Source organism: Canis lupus, chromosome 24, assembly GCF_003254725.2.
Source record: "Canis lupus dingo isolate Sandy chromosome 24, ASM325472v2, whole genome shotgun sequence".
Classification (NCBI taxonomy): domain Eukaryota; kingdom Metazoa; phylum Chordata; class Mammalia; order Carnivora; family Canidae; genus Canis; species Canis lupus.
The window spans coordinates 6,048,567-6,065,143 of record NC_064266.1 but is presented as its reverse complement, the minus strand read 5'-3'; positions in this window follow the sequence as shown (position 1 = coordinate 6,065,143).

Sequence of the window (16,577 nt, the reverse complement as noted above, 5' to 3'; positions counted from 1 at the left end):
GTTAAGTGTTGTCTCTCAGCTGCAAGATAATCCAGCTTCTCATGATTTAGGAGGGGCTTTGCTTTGAGTACAATTTTTTTGTTGTTGTTGTTAAAAAGGACTTCTTAACAAAACTATTCTTCACATAAAATCTAACTAGCTGGGCTAAGTCTTAGTCTGCCTCGATCAACTGTTATATTTTTTGTCATTCCATTTTCAGAAGAACCAAATGACAAGAAGAAAGCTTAAATTATCCTGAATAGCAATGGGTTACAACGACCCCTCATCTGAGATATGTGATGTCTGGCAGACCTATGAAATTAAACACAAAAAATACCTGGTTATTCATACAACCCTATATAAAACAACCAGTTAAGGTGGAACCATGCAGTACATAAAGGAGCTTTTCAGTTTTAGAAGGAAGCAGCATTGGATGAGCTAGCCAGCAGTGGGAAGAGTGGGAAAAGTGGTTGTTATGGTGACTTGACCAAACTGGCAGATGCCAGGCATCAGATGAGCTGCTGGTCACCAGGGTTACAAAGAAAGCTCAGGATGAGGAAATCCCAGGGTCTTAGGAGGGCTCTTGAAATAACAGTCATCCTGGTAAAGGTATACATGTATATGGACTAACTGATTCATAGGTCCGTATATTCTTCCTGCCCCATAATTTTACTTTATTCCTGCACCAAAGTATCCTTGAAAACTCAAGGTACAGTCCTAGTTTTTTTGTTTGTTGGTTGGTTGCCTAGAAAATTTTGAAAACATTGTCCAAAAGAGGAGTCCTATCTTCTGAGATGATCTGAAGCCAGTGAGAAGTTCTATGTTTCTGTACTGGATTGCATAGCACCCCCCAAAAAATGGGGTGGGATAATCAGGAATACTGTCACTTTCTGTGATTTCCAAATCTTCTTCAATCTGCCTAAGGAATTGGAAGGAGCCTAGGCCCTGATGATGAAAACTGAGAAATAAGTCCACATTTATGGAAAATATGGTAGGGTGAGTCAGTGAGGGCACACACACACAGAGACTTCAGTTTTTAAATTTTGAATTCTAAATTCGCATTTAAAACCAGAATTCTCACTATAGACTTAGCAAATCAGAAGCTCCATGGTGGTGGGGCGCAGTGATCTGTGTTTTAAGGAGGCTGCTAGGGCATTCTTATGCACACTACTATTAGGAAATCGCTATTAAAGAAAGTTTGGATGATAGGAACCAGTCCCCAAAAGGATTTTCTGCTTTTGTTTTAGTAACCCAGGAAATCAAAGTCATATTGGCAGTATAGGTAACAGATGTACCTTGGAAAATGAAGGCTCAAAATACTTATTTTCATGTAGGAATAAGAATCACTCTCATTTAAGTAAATTCATAACCTGAGATGTTTACATTAATCCTTTTTTAAAATCTTCCATGGGATTTTTAATCCTCCTAATGTAAACTGAGATTTCAAGTCTCACACTTAGTAGAACTATGGATTTCTGTGCACTGCAAGGCTTTCTGTGAATCCGAGGATAGCCTCTCCTTGACGTGTAACATGTTTGATCTGTTCCATTAGCATAGCACAGCAGAGAAAAAAATCTATATAACGCTGCGAGCTTCTTAAGGGGTTCAAAGAAAGTAGGAATTGTGCTCATATTCAGAGATAAAATGTCCATTCTCTTAATAGCTACTAGTACTGGAGTGTTTCTTATTTGGGAAATTACCCCCAACAACTTTGCCTTGAGTAGTTGAGATCCTGAGGGAAAGAGGTCTCCAGGAGGCAGGACTACAAAATACCACCAAAGAGGATGCAATGCATGATACCAGAGGAGAAACGCATGGTATGCCTGAGAGGGAGGACGGAAGCTATAAAGAGAGAGAAGGGTCAGAGTGAGAAGAGACACCAATATGGGGTGATGTTGGAGTTTGCCAGGAGGAAGGAGCTAGTGGAGAATGCTCTGTGGTTAGGTGACTGGAGGAAATTTCAAGATGCCTGAGATTAACTTGATATCTTGTGTGCTACTATGCTAGGAATGCTCCTTCTCCGCCCTAACCCTACTCATAAACATTTTTGTGTGTGAGTGGGCAGGATATTTTGTGTTTTGTGTGTGGAAAACAAAATCAAAGACTGGTTAGCTATCTGGGTGAATGCATTAAAGAAACAGGAGTCAGGAGCCAGAGAACACTGGCCAATAAATATGTCCAGAAATCTTGGGCAAGGGGCATCTGGGTGGCTCAGTTCAGCTCAGGTCATAATCCCAGAGTCCTGGGATCAAGTCCTGCATCAGACTCCTGGCAGGAAACCCATTTCTCCCTCTGCCTATGTCTCTGCCTCTCTCTGTGTCTTTCATAAGTAAGTAAGTAAGTAAGTAAGTAAGTAAGTAAATAAATAAATCTATCTTTAAAAAAAAGGGAAAAGAAAGAAATCTTGGGCAAGACTTAAGACTTCCATGGAATGTTTAAGGAGAGTTTGGGGTCTTGAACAAAAAGACCTCAGTGGGTGGCACAGTTTGCATTTATTTGTGGTGGTGTTTGTTCATATTCACTATCCCAGGAAATAATTCCACATTGCCAAGTGCAGGGATAATTTGTGATATTGCCTTCTTCAAGTTGCTGGAATATGGTGCAAAAGCTAGTGAAAAGGATGGTCTTCTCTCCAGACCAGTGATATCTCATAGAACTTTCTGCAATGATGGAAATGTTGTCTGTGCTGTCCAATTCAGTAACCACTAGCACATGTGGCTACTGCACACTTCAAATGTGACCAATGAGACAGGAGCTTTTAATTTAATTTAAATACATTTAAATTTAAAGAGTCCCATGTGGTCACCATGTTGAACAACATGAGTAGAGAAAGATTAGTACTTGAGTCTAAAAGCTGCTTCATCAATAGGATGAGTGAAAGGAGTCAGGTATAAATATTAGAGGGTGGCAGCGTCTCTGGTGAACCAAAGGGCTCCTGTGCCATCTATGAGTCAGCGAAGACCAGCTCCAGCAATTTGTTGCTGTGGAGAAATGTAGACCCCGATTGACAGATATTCCAATTGCTTAAGAGAAACTAGAATGATGAATTTTATGTAATATCTCCCAATTTTTAAATGCTGACAAGTCATTCTAAATTATTACAAATCAATGTCTGAGCCAAATTAAATGCAATGGGAAAGTATAGTATAGCACTTAGGATCCCAGGCTTCACAGACTTTCTGGGTTCGATTCCTGAGTCCTCCACTTCCTTGCTGAGTGATGTGGCCAAGTGGCTTAACCTCTCTGTGCTTCAGTTCCCTAATTTGTAATATGGGGACAGTAATAATCTCTATTTTTCCAGGTTGTAATAAGGATGGAATTTATTAATATTATATTATTTATTACTATTATATATTATTATACATAAACCGTTTAGAGGCACACAGTAGGTATTGGCTACTGGTCTTAAGCCTGTGGGTTGGTTTTGATCCATGAGCACTTTATCACCTCTGTTATAGGGGCTTTGGATTTTTGTTCCATAATGCCCTTGGCTGTCCTGGAAATATACTCCCCCTGCCTACTGTCCTGGCCAGGAGTGAAGAAGTTGAACATCTGGGTGAGTGTCAGTCCATTGTCATATCCTGATCCCATTGCTCGGGACTCTTGTGTCCTGAGCCTGCTGACAATTTGCTCAGTGTCAGAACAGAGACACCAGTGTCCAGTCCTTCAGGACCCAAGTTTCTGCCTCCAGTTTCATAGTGACACATCCTCAGCTCCGTGCCAACTCACATGTTTCTTCTGCTCCACTGTGTTGCTTTCCTAAACTGGAGTCTGACTTTCTGACTGGGCTTGTCCAGGCCTCATGCCTGTGTCTCCTGCCCTTAGCCTTCCATGTAGACCTATCCGAGCCCACTTCTGTCTAAGCCATGACTAAAGCAAGAGTTAAGCTGTAAGGAGATACACTCACTCTCTGGGTTTCTTTAATTCCCTGGTTTAGGAGCTCTGATCCCAGGAAAGGAAATGTCCCTAGCTTCCCAGCATTTCCAACATAATATTCCTTTGCTATCTACACACACACACACACACACACACACATACGACTGCTACACAAAAATCAGGAAAAATAGGACAGTCACAAAATGAATTTCATAAAGACAGTGTGTGTATATATATGTGTGTGCATGTGTGTATGTATGTATATACATATATATGACAAAATATATATACACACATATATATAACAAACTATATATATAACAAAATATTCAGGAGGAAAAGCTAGAAAAGAAAAGCAGAGAGAGCTTTAGTATCTAAAGAACTAATAATTAAATTGGTAGACAGTACCAAGACTATGAATTATAAGAATGGAAATTTGTGAGAGTACTATTCCATCAGTTGTTGGAGACCCAAGATTATGAGCAGCACTAGTGAAGATAAAAGCAAAAAGAATGAAACCCTGTGTCTTCAAATTTATATTTCACTTTTTAAGTCACAAAGCGATGAGTGTCCCCCTCATCAAAACATAGTCCTCTATTTGCTCATGGGTCTGTCTGTTCAGTCAGATCATTTGCTCTTTGAACACAAAAACCTCATCTCACTGATTTTGATCTCCATGCCAAGAACGTATGGACCTCTGCTTACTTGTTTTCTTCTATCTTCACAATCACACCATGAGATAGGCAGGTTGGTGATATAAACTTTTTGTTAACACTGTGGGACCCTGAGGCATGAAGCCTGTGTGGAAATAAGCGTGGTTTCTGATCCTAGAGAGCAGAAGTCAGAAAGTCTTAAAGGACTGAACAGTGTTAAAATTGACACCTGATGGAGTCCTTGAAAGAGGCTTTTACTTGGCTATGTATCCATCTATTTGGGTTGATCTAGAGGATGTCAGCCAAGCATTGGACAATATGAAGAACATGATGTTAGAACAAGGTAAATAAAATCAGTGTTCTATCCTCTTCTGTAGCGATTCTGATGGGCTCAGAAAATACCTCAGCCTAGTATCCTGGTTAGGGCCCTCTCTTGCCACTCTCTTGAGAAATGGAGAGATAAGACACCTTTATAAATCACTCAGTAGCCCCAAATTGCAACTCTAAATTAAATCACCCCAAGTAAGTCAACTGATCAGAAATTAGCAGTCCACCTATGTTCACACTCAACTTCTCCTACTCTCTTGAACTTCTTCAGGCCTCCATTATTTTTCCGTGCATGGTTTTCTTGCTGTGGTCTCCACACTGGTTATTAGAAGGCACAGAAATGAGAAGGCACTGCGACTTAGGGTTTTCCTTAGTAAAGCTACCCAGAGTCTGCTGTGACAGAAAGTTGAAAAAAAACATTAAAGTCAGGTAGCTGTGCTGTTCACTTATTTTGTCATCAGACTTAAGTTAATGCATCTTTCACACCATAGGTAATTTAAATTTGGCCATAGAAAGGGGAAAGTACACAAGAGAGTTTTCTGATCTATAGTGGTAAACAAGGCCACATTTTAAGAAGCACAAAGTAGGGTTATTTTATGGGAATAGAACAAATTAATCAAACTGCATAGATATTGCCCAGTTGCTTCATTCCTTGGGCCTTCCATTTGCTTTTTATAATTATAATTTAGAGTTTTAATATCTAACCATGAAATTTAAGTGATCCAAAAATAAAGTAGCAGATTTTTGAGCCAAATAAATCCGCTGCCATTAGTGCATAGCAAGTTGTATGCTGCTAATTGCTAATTATTCATGTGGCTAACATAACCCAAGCAGAAAGAAGCAGGAAAAAAAGGATAGCTAGAGAGGATTGGAAAAATAAGCCTTGAGTAAGGCAAAGCTACTTCATCTAATTCCCTGGAAATAAAGGAACAGAGCTGCCTTACCTACTACTAATTTCTTTGGGGATATCAAAGCTGTCCCACAACCTGAAGACAGATAACAGACCGGAGAGGAGGGACAGAGTTCTCCTCTCTGCCTTTCCAGGGCTCAGGCCTAAAGGTGCACTGATTTCTGGACCCCCTGTGAACATGAGGATGGACTCTTGATCAAGTTGTCATTAGGGAGTATTTTTTCTCCTCTTTGTGTTTTGGTCTTCATCTTTGGTAAATGAAATGATGCCACATTGCACTCATTGTTTTTAGAATAATTTTGTGTCCAAGGAAGGGGGCAACCCAAAGTGACAAAGTGGTGCCACCTCCCACCTTGCTACTCAGATGCTTTCAGGAACATTGGTCTTTGCAGAGAATGTCCCTGACCTCCCAGTGAATGGGACAGACTTTCAGAGCTGTGTAGGACCCAAGAGACATCTACTGCAACTCACAAACAAACCAGGGACCAGAGAAGAGTGGTGATTCACCCACAGCCACACAGCTAGCAGGGAGCAAAACAGAGAATTCAAATTTGCAGAGCAGATATGCAGACGCTGTGGCCAGGGCTCTTTCTAGAAACCCCTCTGCTCTCCCTTTCTCCCGACTGAAACATGTTTCTGTTTCATGCTGTAAGGTCTTAGATATACTTCCAGTGTTTTAATGGATGATAATTAGTTTATATGTAAAAATAATCTATGCTGGGATGTGAATGAGGATGCATGTGTTTTTTTTCTTTTGAATAACATTTTTTAAAAGATTTATTTACATATTTGAGAGAGAGAGAGAGAGAGAACCTGTGAGTGAGCAGGGGGAGGGGCAGAGGGAAAGGGAGGGAGAGAAATCCTCAAGCAGATTCCCCACTGAGCGCAAAGTCCGACACATGGATGGATCCCAGGACTCCAAGATCACGACCTAAACCGAAATCAAGAGTTGGATCCCTAAGCTACTGAGCCACCCTGGTGCTTCCTGTTATTTTTCATTATTCATTTCATTGGTTAGTGTTATTTGTTTGTCTAAATACTGAAAAGCATAAATATTATGGTGATCCCACAGATACTCCTACCTTTTAAATAATAATAAATATAACCAATCAAATTCTTTTTATGTGTCAGGCGCTGTTGTGAGCACTTCACATTTCACTCATTTAATTCTCAAAACAACCTTATATAGTAAGAATTTTTACTCTCATTTTATAGATAAGAAAAATGAGGCACCAAGAGGTCAGACAGCTTTTAATGATGAAGCAGATTCGATTCCAGAAAGTCTGGCTTTAAGGCTTGTGGTCTGAATTGCCGATTGATTGAATGTACAGAAAGTCTTGAAGTGAAAACCACAGTCTTCTGCCTTGCCATCTCTTACACGATTTTTTTCCCCAAAGCTTAGCAGTGTTTTGAGTCTCTTACCAGAAAAAAGGTATGCCTACACCAATATATTCTACAAATAAGTTTCTATATGCAGTGTAGATAGGTGATAGATAGATCGATACAGATATATATCTATCTCTATTTTTATCATCTCTATCCCCTATTCCTATCCCCTATCCCGATCTCTATCCCCTATTCCTGTCCCTTATCCCTATTTCCTATCCTATATCTGTAGTCCCTAGCCTCTAGCCTCTCTCTCTCTCTCTCTCTCTCTTTCTATCTCTATCTCTACCTGTACCTGGAGTCTGAGCTTTTCCATTCCACAATCCTTTCGGATCCCAAGTGGGAATGGGTAGCCAGGTGGTATTCATTTCTTAGCAAAATCAGCCAGGGCCCAGCAAGGCATCAGCATTCAAAGTTCAGGTGTCTGCCTGAGGAGAGTTTAATGAAGTGGGCAGGGCTGACGGAACCAGCAGGGGAGGGTGAAGCTCTCTCTCATGGACCAACCACAGTAGAAGCCATCACCACCCCAGGCCTGAAGGGACAAGGGGACAGAACATGTTCTGGAGGCTCCTGAGAGCCATTTTCACGGAAGGAGGGTCTTCAGACAGGAGCTGTCCCAAACTGTGGAAAAGCCACGAGGAGACAGGGAAATATATTCCCTGACTTCTCTCTCTGCTCCCACCTCCAGTTTGCCGATGGTTTCTCTCATTGGCTAAATCCCACTGTAGTCCAGGAAGCAAAGAAGCCCAGGACTAGAAGAGGAAGGCGATAAGCAGAGAATGGTTAGGGGCGGGGCAGGACAGAGGTTGACAAATGGAGAAATCGAGATGATAGGGAGGACTAGGAAATGCAAATGCTCTTTATAAAGACATTCAACCAAGGACTGAATGTGACTCAGTGACTCAGCCAGTAAGCCTCCAGCCCTTCATCTCAGCTCAGATCTTAATCTCAGGGTCCTGAGTTCAAGCCTACATTGGGCTCCAGGCTAGGTGTGGAGACTACTTAAAAGGTAGTAGAGGGCCTGGAGGGTAGGGGGAGAACATTCAACCAACCTCTATGTGTGCAGTTCCATTGTCACCCCATTCCCTGCTGCACCAGAGGCCTCCACGTTGAGGTGGAGAGGCTCTGAGAGCAGAGCAGAGCCAATGTCCTCCTGCTCTGTAGACTGTACTTCTGCTACCCCACAAGGCACTATCCCTCTCCATCTGCTGCCTTTCTGCCAAAAATCAGTTGCTATTTCTCATCCAGCCATTATTCGTCTCATTCTCTTTGAATTTGTGTTTCAAGTGCTATTATTCTTTAAATTACATATTTTATATATTTTTAAAATCGTGTGTGTGTGTGTGTGTGTGTAATTTTAGTAAGGTTTTTGGAAAGTGAGGAATAAAAATGCATGAAATCCATCCATTTAGTTTAACTGGAAATTTTAGTAAAGCCTTAAGTTTTTAAATATAGATCCTATATTTTTCTGAATAAGCTTATTTCTATGTATTTTACTATTTAGGCTGATATTTTGAGTTAGATATTTTCTTCCATTTATTTTAAGCTGGTTATGGTTGATGGTTGTTAAGACAAGGAAACCCTTAATTGTTGTAATTAACTTAGTTACCAGTCTTCTTACTGAATTCCCTTACTGTTTATAATTTCTTTTTGGCTAGAGTACTCCAGTATATTTTTTATATCAGGGCAAATAATATTAATGCTGCCTATTTCTTTCCAACATGTATTCTTTTTTAGACTTTTCTTCCTTAACTTCTTTGGCTTTCTGGGATAATAGTAAATAAGCTTTAATAGTATCCTCATCTTATTTGTAAAATAAAACGTGTTTGTATTTCTTACCTTTAAACAGGATAATTTCTATCCTATATGATTATTATCCCATTCTTAACATAATTACTCCATTCATCTGCCATCTATTATTATACTAAATCTTTCCTGTTTCAAAAGAGAAAAAAATGTAGGGTTTTTGCAAGTGTCCTTTTTTGTTTAATGAAATAGTCTTATTTTATGTTATTTTATTTACATTATATTAACAAATTATATATTTTATTAGATTTGCCAATTTTAAGCCACTTTTGCATTTTTGGGATAAATCTCATTTAATTACACTAACTTGTAATTTAAAATATGCTGCTGAGTTATACTTGCTAATATTTTGTTAATGTTCATGTTGATATTTGTAAATATGATTATAGTTTGTTATGTTATTTGTGATGGACTTAGATATATTAGACATGAAAACAATTTGAACACTCTTTCACTCTATCTTGGGAAAGTTAAAATAGGATTAGAATAATATATTTTTTGATAGCTTGAAACTGTCTAAGCTTGGTGCTTTTAAAAATTCTTTGGAAGATTTCTTAATTTCTTCTGGAGTTCTTTAGAATTTCTAATATTCTACAGTTGACTTAGACTTCCAGTTTTATTTCAAAAGTTTTAAGAAATTTTTAGTTTATGATTATTTTTTCTATAATAACTAATGTTCCCCTCTCTATATTTTACTTTTTTTTGTAATGCTACATTCTTCCTTCTTTTTCTTAATGTAGTCATTTTTATGTTTACTTGTTGTCATTTTAATATGGTTTATTTTAAATTTGCTGTTTTGTGTATAATCTCTTACTTTGTTAGTTTTCTAACTCCTTATTTGATTTTCTCTTCATTATTTCTTCCCTTCTAGTTTCCTTTAGCTCATTTTAGTCCCTTTTTGACTTAGATGTTTAATTTATTTAATTTGTATTTCCTAATAATTATATGGCATTTAAGACTTCAGGGTTTATTATGAACTAAGTTTTAACTACAATAAGTTGTGTGGATTCTTAGACATTTCTAGTTCTTCATTCACTTGATATTTCTTTTCAAAACTATGCTGTATGCTTGGCCTTTTTTTGTCTTATGATGGTGTCCTTTTTGTGGTTTACTAGTTTATTCTTGGTGATATCCTTTTATTTTTGTGGCAAAAAGAAAAGACTTAGTGATCTGTTCTCAGACTGTCCCTGTAATCCTCAAGTCCTGGATATATGTCTACCTACCCATCTATCTGAGTTATAATTGGCATATAATATTATATTGGTTTTAGGTGTACAACATAATGATTTGATATTTGTATATATTGCAAAACAATCACCACAATAAGTCTAGTTACCATCCATCACCACAGACAGTTCCAACATTGTTTTCTGTGTTGAGAAACTTTAAGATCTATTCTCTTAGCAACTTTCAAATATGGAATACAGTATTATTCACTATAGTCACCATGCTGTGCATTACATCCCCAGGACTTATTTTATAACTGGAAGTTTGGTACATTAATTTTTGACATGACTAGTTTTGACAGACAACCATGTAAAAATGTTTTTTGTTTTGTTTTTAATGTGAAGATGTTGTGATAAGTCCAAAATAACAAACATTCAGCTTAAAATAAAATGATGCAGTGTGTATGGAAATTCAGAGTCTCAAAACCAGGTGTGCCATATATGTAATGTTCTTTTGATTTTGTAACTGAAAAGACAGATTACTCTGCACCCCATCTCTCCAGTACAAGTTGTTCCTATGAAATCCAGTGATTTTTCAGGTCAGTTGAAGTTCATTCATGTTTTTGTCCCAGTTACAGACTAGAACTCAGAAGTCCTAGCCATATGGATGGCTCCAATATTCCAGGGAAATGAGTAGGGACTGGATTGTGTCCACTACTCATTGACTAAAGTGATCTTCTGGCTGTCAATGGTACATGTGTCTTTCTCAGACAGAGGCCTATTCTCACTCCAGCTCCTGGCTGCACTGTCTTGGAGCTCTAAGACTTTTCCATTTCCTCCTGGCTCCTAACATGGTGCGTGCAGCATCACCTTTTGATGCAATAGTATGTGATTGCTTAACCATGTGACCCCAGGAGCAGGCACACCAGCTGGCTCTCTCTCTCTCTCTCTCTCTCTCTCTCTCTCTGTCTTCCAACCTCATGCCAGGCTTGGAGTCATAATAAACTGCAAGATTCTCTGGCACACCAATTGTAAAGGGAGATGGGATGTCTTGCACCCCAAGGGGCCCCATGATGCCAACTCTCTAACGTCTTCTATGATGTGGATGAAATGAACAGATAATGAAGTGTTTGCATCTCCAGGAGGCTGAGGCAGGAAGCAAAAGAATGGTTTTCTTCCACTCTCAGAACCTCCCACTATCAAGGTGTGAAGTTCACTCTGTCCACTTTGCTCTTCCAAAGCTTTTTTTCTCCTTTTGCCTTTCAAACTCTTCTCAACACTTTCAATATTCCACTGTACTCAACTCTTGCTTGGCTTCTGAGAAGTTGGATGTAATTCATCTCTTGGTTTCTCTGTAGATAAGAGAAACCCCCCCAGCCCCTCTGGATTCTTTGAGAATTTATTTTATTTTATTTTCTGTAGTTTGAATATGGTACATTCAGGTGCCAGGTAACTTTTTTTTTTTTTTTTTTTGCATCATTTAACCTACTTGATATTCACTCTGAATCTGCAATTTGATGTTTGACATTAATTTAAGGGAAATTCTGAGTTATTACTGTTTCAAATATTTCTTTTGTTCCCTTTTTCTTTTTCTTCTCCTTCTAGTATTTCCATTATGCATATGTTACACCTTCTGTAGTTGTCCCACAGTCCTCAGATAGTCTTTTTCTTTTTTTTTAGTCTTTGTTCACTTAAATTTCGGGTTTCAAGGATTCTATTACCTTTGGTTAGAGATTCTTTCCTCAGCTGTGTCCAGTCTATTAATATGCCCATCAAAGACATTCTTCATTTCTATTACATACAGTGTTTTTAGCAATTCTTTTTTTTTCCCTCTTTCTTAGGATTTCCATCTCTTTGCTTACATGACCAATCTGTTTTTGAGTGTTGTCTACACTATCTAGTGGAGCTCTCAACATATTAATCATAGTTGTTTTTAAATTCCCAGTCTGATAATTCCGGCATCCCTGCCACTTCTGGTTCTAATGCTTGCATTGTCTCTTAATTCTATATTTTTCCTTTTAATTTCTTTTGGATAGGCAGACACTATATATCTGCTAAAAGAAACTTCTGTAAATAAGGCCTTTAGTGATGTGGTGAGGCATGGAAGAGGGGAAGTGCTCTATAGTCCTGTGATTTCACCTCAGTCTTTTAGCGAGCCTGTGCCTCCAAGCTGTGAACTTCACAAGTATTTCTCAGTTTTCTCCTCCCCTCTTAGGTGAGAAAAAAATACTTTCCCCTGAGGGCAGGCCTAGTCAAGAGGAACACAGTGCTCTGTAGTATTTCCAAATTGTTTCATTTTCTCTTCTCCTATCAGAAGCAGGAGTGGATTTTTCTCTGTTATTTACCATGAGAATTTGCTTAAGCTCCTGGAGGGAAATCTCACCATACTGTGTGGTCCCCTTCATAACTGGGTCCTCTGGAGTTCTTAACTCTCAGAGTCATCCACAATGAACCTTCAGTGACTCATCATGTGCAACTAGGTTTTCCTACCCAGCTGTGAGTCTCTGAAAAGCCATGACTCCCTATATTTACCTATTTGTTACTATAATCCTGGGGTCAGTGGTTTGCCCCTATGTCCTCTCCTCTCTTATGTATCCAAGAAGTGTGAATTTTTCAGTCTTTCAGCTTTTTGTCTTAAACTCTCTTTATCTTAGTAGTCTGTCCTACAGCAGAAGGGGTTCCAAATCACCATGCAAATCTGCATAACCTAACACAGGATAATGTTGAGTCATTAATCTTAAAAACCACCGGGTATAGCATCTATGCATTAGCTATAAATTACCCTTACATCAATCCCTTGCATTTCTCTAACAAGCAAGTAAGGGAGAATCTGTAGATACATCACACAGGTGAAGAAATGCAGCAACGATTAATTCTTTGAGATATCCTGCCATGCCAAGGAATATGCTAAACAGACTCTTCACCATCTTTGAGGTTTTCCTGTCCCAATCACAATCTCTTGGATATGTTAGGGTTATGGTTGTGTTGTCTCAGAGTTGGGGTTGCTATAGATTTAGTATAGGGATTGGGGTAAAGTTCAGAGATGGGTTGGAATTAGATTGCCCCCAGAAGTTTTCTGATACAGAGTCCTATGATTCCATACTTGCCAATCTCAGGAATGACCTTTTAGAGCTATGTCTGCTTATTCTCTGAGCATTCATATGAACCTCGACTAGTCTGTGCCTCTCTTGAAATGACAATAGGCATCTTCATTTAATTTTAACTAATAAATAAATTTGGCTGCCCGTTATTTTTCCAGCTATATTGAGATATAATTGACATTGTGTAAGTTTAAGATGCACAACATGATGATTTGATATACATATATATTGCAAAATGGTACCCACAATAAAGTCTGTTGATAAGGTTAAGTTAAATCTATCAACTCCTGTAGTTATATTTGTGTATGGTGATAATTTTTAAGAGCCATTCTTTTAGCAACTTTCAAGCATCTAATACAGTATTATTAATTATAGTCATTGTGCTTTACATTAGATCTCCAGAGCTTATTAACCTTGTAGCTGGAAGTTTGTATCCTTTGACCACTTCTATCCATTTCTTCTCACTCCTCAGCCCCTGGCAATCACCGTTCTTCTCTCTATTTCTATGAATTTCGTGTTTGGTTTGGTTTTAGATTCTACATTTAAGTGAAATCATATAGTATTTGTCTTTCTCTTTCTGATTAATTTCATTTACACAATGCCCTTAAGTTTTGTCCAAGTTGTCATGTCAGGATTTAATTTTTTTAATGCCTTAATAATATTCCATTGAGTACACACACACACACACACACACACACACACACACACAGAATATTTTCTTTGTTCATTCATTCAGGAGTGCACGTTTAGGTTGTTTCCATGTCTTGGCTATTTTTTTTATGCTTATTATTTTATTTATTTATTTTGTATATTTTTTATTGGAGTTCAATTTGCCAACATATAGCATAACACCCAGTGCTGATCCCATCAAGTGCCCCCCTCAGTGCCCATCACCCAGTCACCCCAACCCTCTGCATAACCTAACACAGGATAATGTTGAGTCATTAATCTTAAAATCACTTTCCACTACCCCTTGTTCTTTTCCCAGAGTTAGGTGTCTCTCATGTTCTGTCACCCTCACTGATATTTCCCACTCATTTTATCTCCTTTCCCCTTATATTCCCTTTCACTATTTTTCATATTCCCCAAATTAATGAGACCGTATAATGTTTGTCCTTCTCCAATTGACTTACCTCACTCAGCATAATACCCTCCAGTTCCATCCAAGTTGAAGCAAATGGTGGATATTTGTCATTTCTAATGGCTGAGTTATGTTCCATTGTATACATAGACCACAGCTTCTTTATCCATTCATCTTTCGATGGACACTGAGGCTCCTTCCACAGTTTGGCTATTGTGGACATTGCTGCTATAAACATTGGGGTGCTGGTGTCCTGCCGTTTCACTGCATCTGTATCTTTGGGGTAAATCCCCAGCAGTGCAATTGCTGGGTCATAGGGCAGATCTATTTTTAACTCTTTGAGGAACCTCCACACAGTTTTCCAGAGTGGCTGTACCCGTTCACATTCCCACCAACGTGCGAAAGGGTTCCTCTTTCTCCACATCCTCTCCAACATTTGTTGTTTCCTGTCTTGTTAATTTTCCCCATTCTCACTGGTGTGAGGTGGTATCTCATTGTGGTTTTGATTTGTATTCCCTGATGACCAGTGATGCGGAGCATTTTCTCATGTGCTTGTTGGCCATGTGTATGTCTTCTTTGGAGAAATTTCTGTTCATGTCTTTTGCCCATTTAATGATTGGATTATTTGTTTCTTGGGTGTTGGGTTTCATAAGTTCTTTATAGATCTTTGTCTTGGCTATTTTAATAATGATGCAATGAACAGCATGAGGGTGCATCTACATCTTTGAGATAGTGATTTTATTTCCTTTGGATATATACACAGGGTGAGGTTGGATTGCTGGATCACATGAAAGTTCTGTTTTTAGTTTTTTGAGCAACTTCCATAATGTTTTGTATAGTGGATATATATATTTACATTCCTACCAAGAGTGCACAAACGTTCCCTTTTCTCTTCATCCTCACCTTATCTTTTGTCTTTTTGATAATAGCCATGCTAATGGATGAGATATCTCATTGTGGTTTGGGTTTGCATTTTCCTGATGATTAGAGATGTTGTGCACTTTTCATGTTGCTATTAGCCATTTATATGTCTCCTTTGGAGGAAAAAACATCTATTCAGATCTCTTGTCTATTTTTAATCAGATTTTTGGGGGGTTTCTTTGCCACTCAGTTGTATGAGTTCCTTATATATTTTGGATATTAATTCCTTATGATATATTTGCAAAGCAAATTCTGTAGGTTGCCTTTTCATTTTGTTTATTGTTTCTTTTGCTGTGCGGAAGCTTTGTAATTTGACATGGTCTCATTTGTTGATTTTTTTCTTTCTTTTTTAAAATTTAAAAAATTTTTTGCTATTGTTACCTGTGTTCTTACTGTCATCTCTGCCTGAGTGAGACTTAGATGATATTCAGCAATCTGGCAGGGCCATATGCTAGGATTCACTACTGAATAAGGGCTGTAGGCTGAGCTCTGTGGCAGGGTGGGACCGTAAGCTGGACTCCAAGGCTGCTCAAAGTCACTGTTCAGGCTCCCTGGTTATATGGGACTAGGAGGTATATCTCAACAGTTGGACAGGACTGCAAGTTTTCTCTCCTTCCTGGGTAGGCCTTAGGATATCCTCTGCGGCTGGCCATCTGTGGCCAGGCCTCCCAGAGGGGCTGGACCAGAGGCTCTGCTCAGCAGTTAGGCAGGGCCATGAATCTGCTCCTTTGCCTAGATGGTGCCACAGAATGAAGTCCACACTAGTATACCTATTGGCTAGGGATCCAATTCAGTCAGAATTACCAACTGAGCTCCCTGGCTAAATGAAGCCACTGGTTTAGCTCTCTGCTCAGGTGCTGCTACAAGCAGGAAGGCAATCCACCAAGCTCTGAGTACCAGTTGCTATCAGCCACTTTCCCCTTCTCTGTTTCTATCTGATCCCCAGTGGTCTAATCTAGTAAGTTCCCCTGGTGAGCCTTGTGAAGTGGGACCTGACTGAGACTCTTGGGTAGAGCCTACAACACCAAAGGAGCTGGAAGTCCACCTTGGCGTTTCCTTTCCCACTGGAGGAATCGTAAGTCAAGCTTGGAGGTGGGGCAATGCAGGCAGAATGTAGCCACTCTTCTTAGTCTTCTAATGTGGTCCTTTCTCATCCTCTGTGGTCCAAGAAATGCATCACTCTCACTTCTGGTTCTGGACTGATCACAATAGTGTCTTATATATAGATAGCTGCTAGTTGGTATTCTTGTGAGGAGGACTGAGTTGGGAACTACTTATGTCACCATGTTAATGATGTCACTTCTGGCTGTCTATTACTATTGGAATTTACTCCATTTTTCACTTGAAATGTTCAGAGTGTCCATCACATTC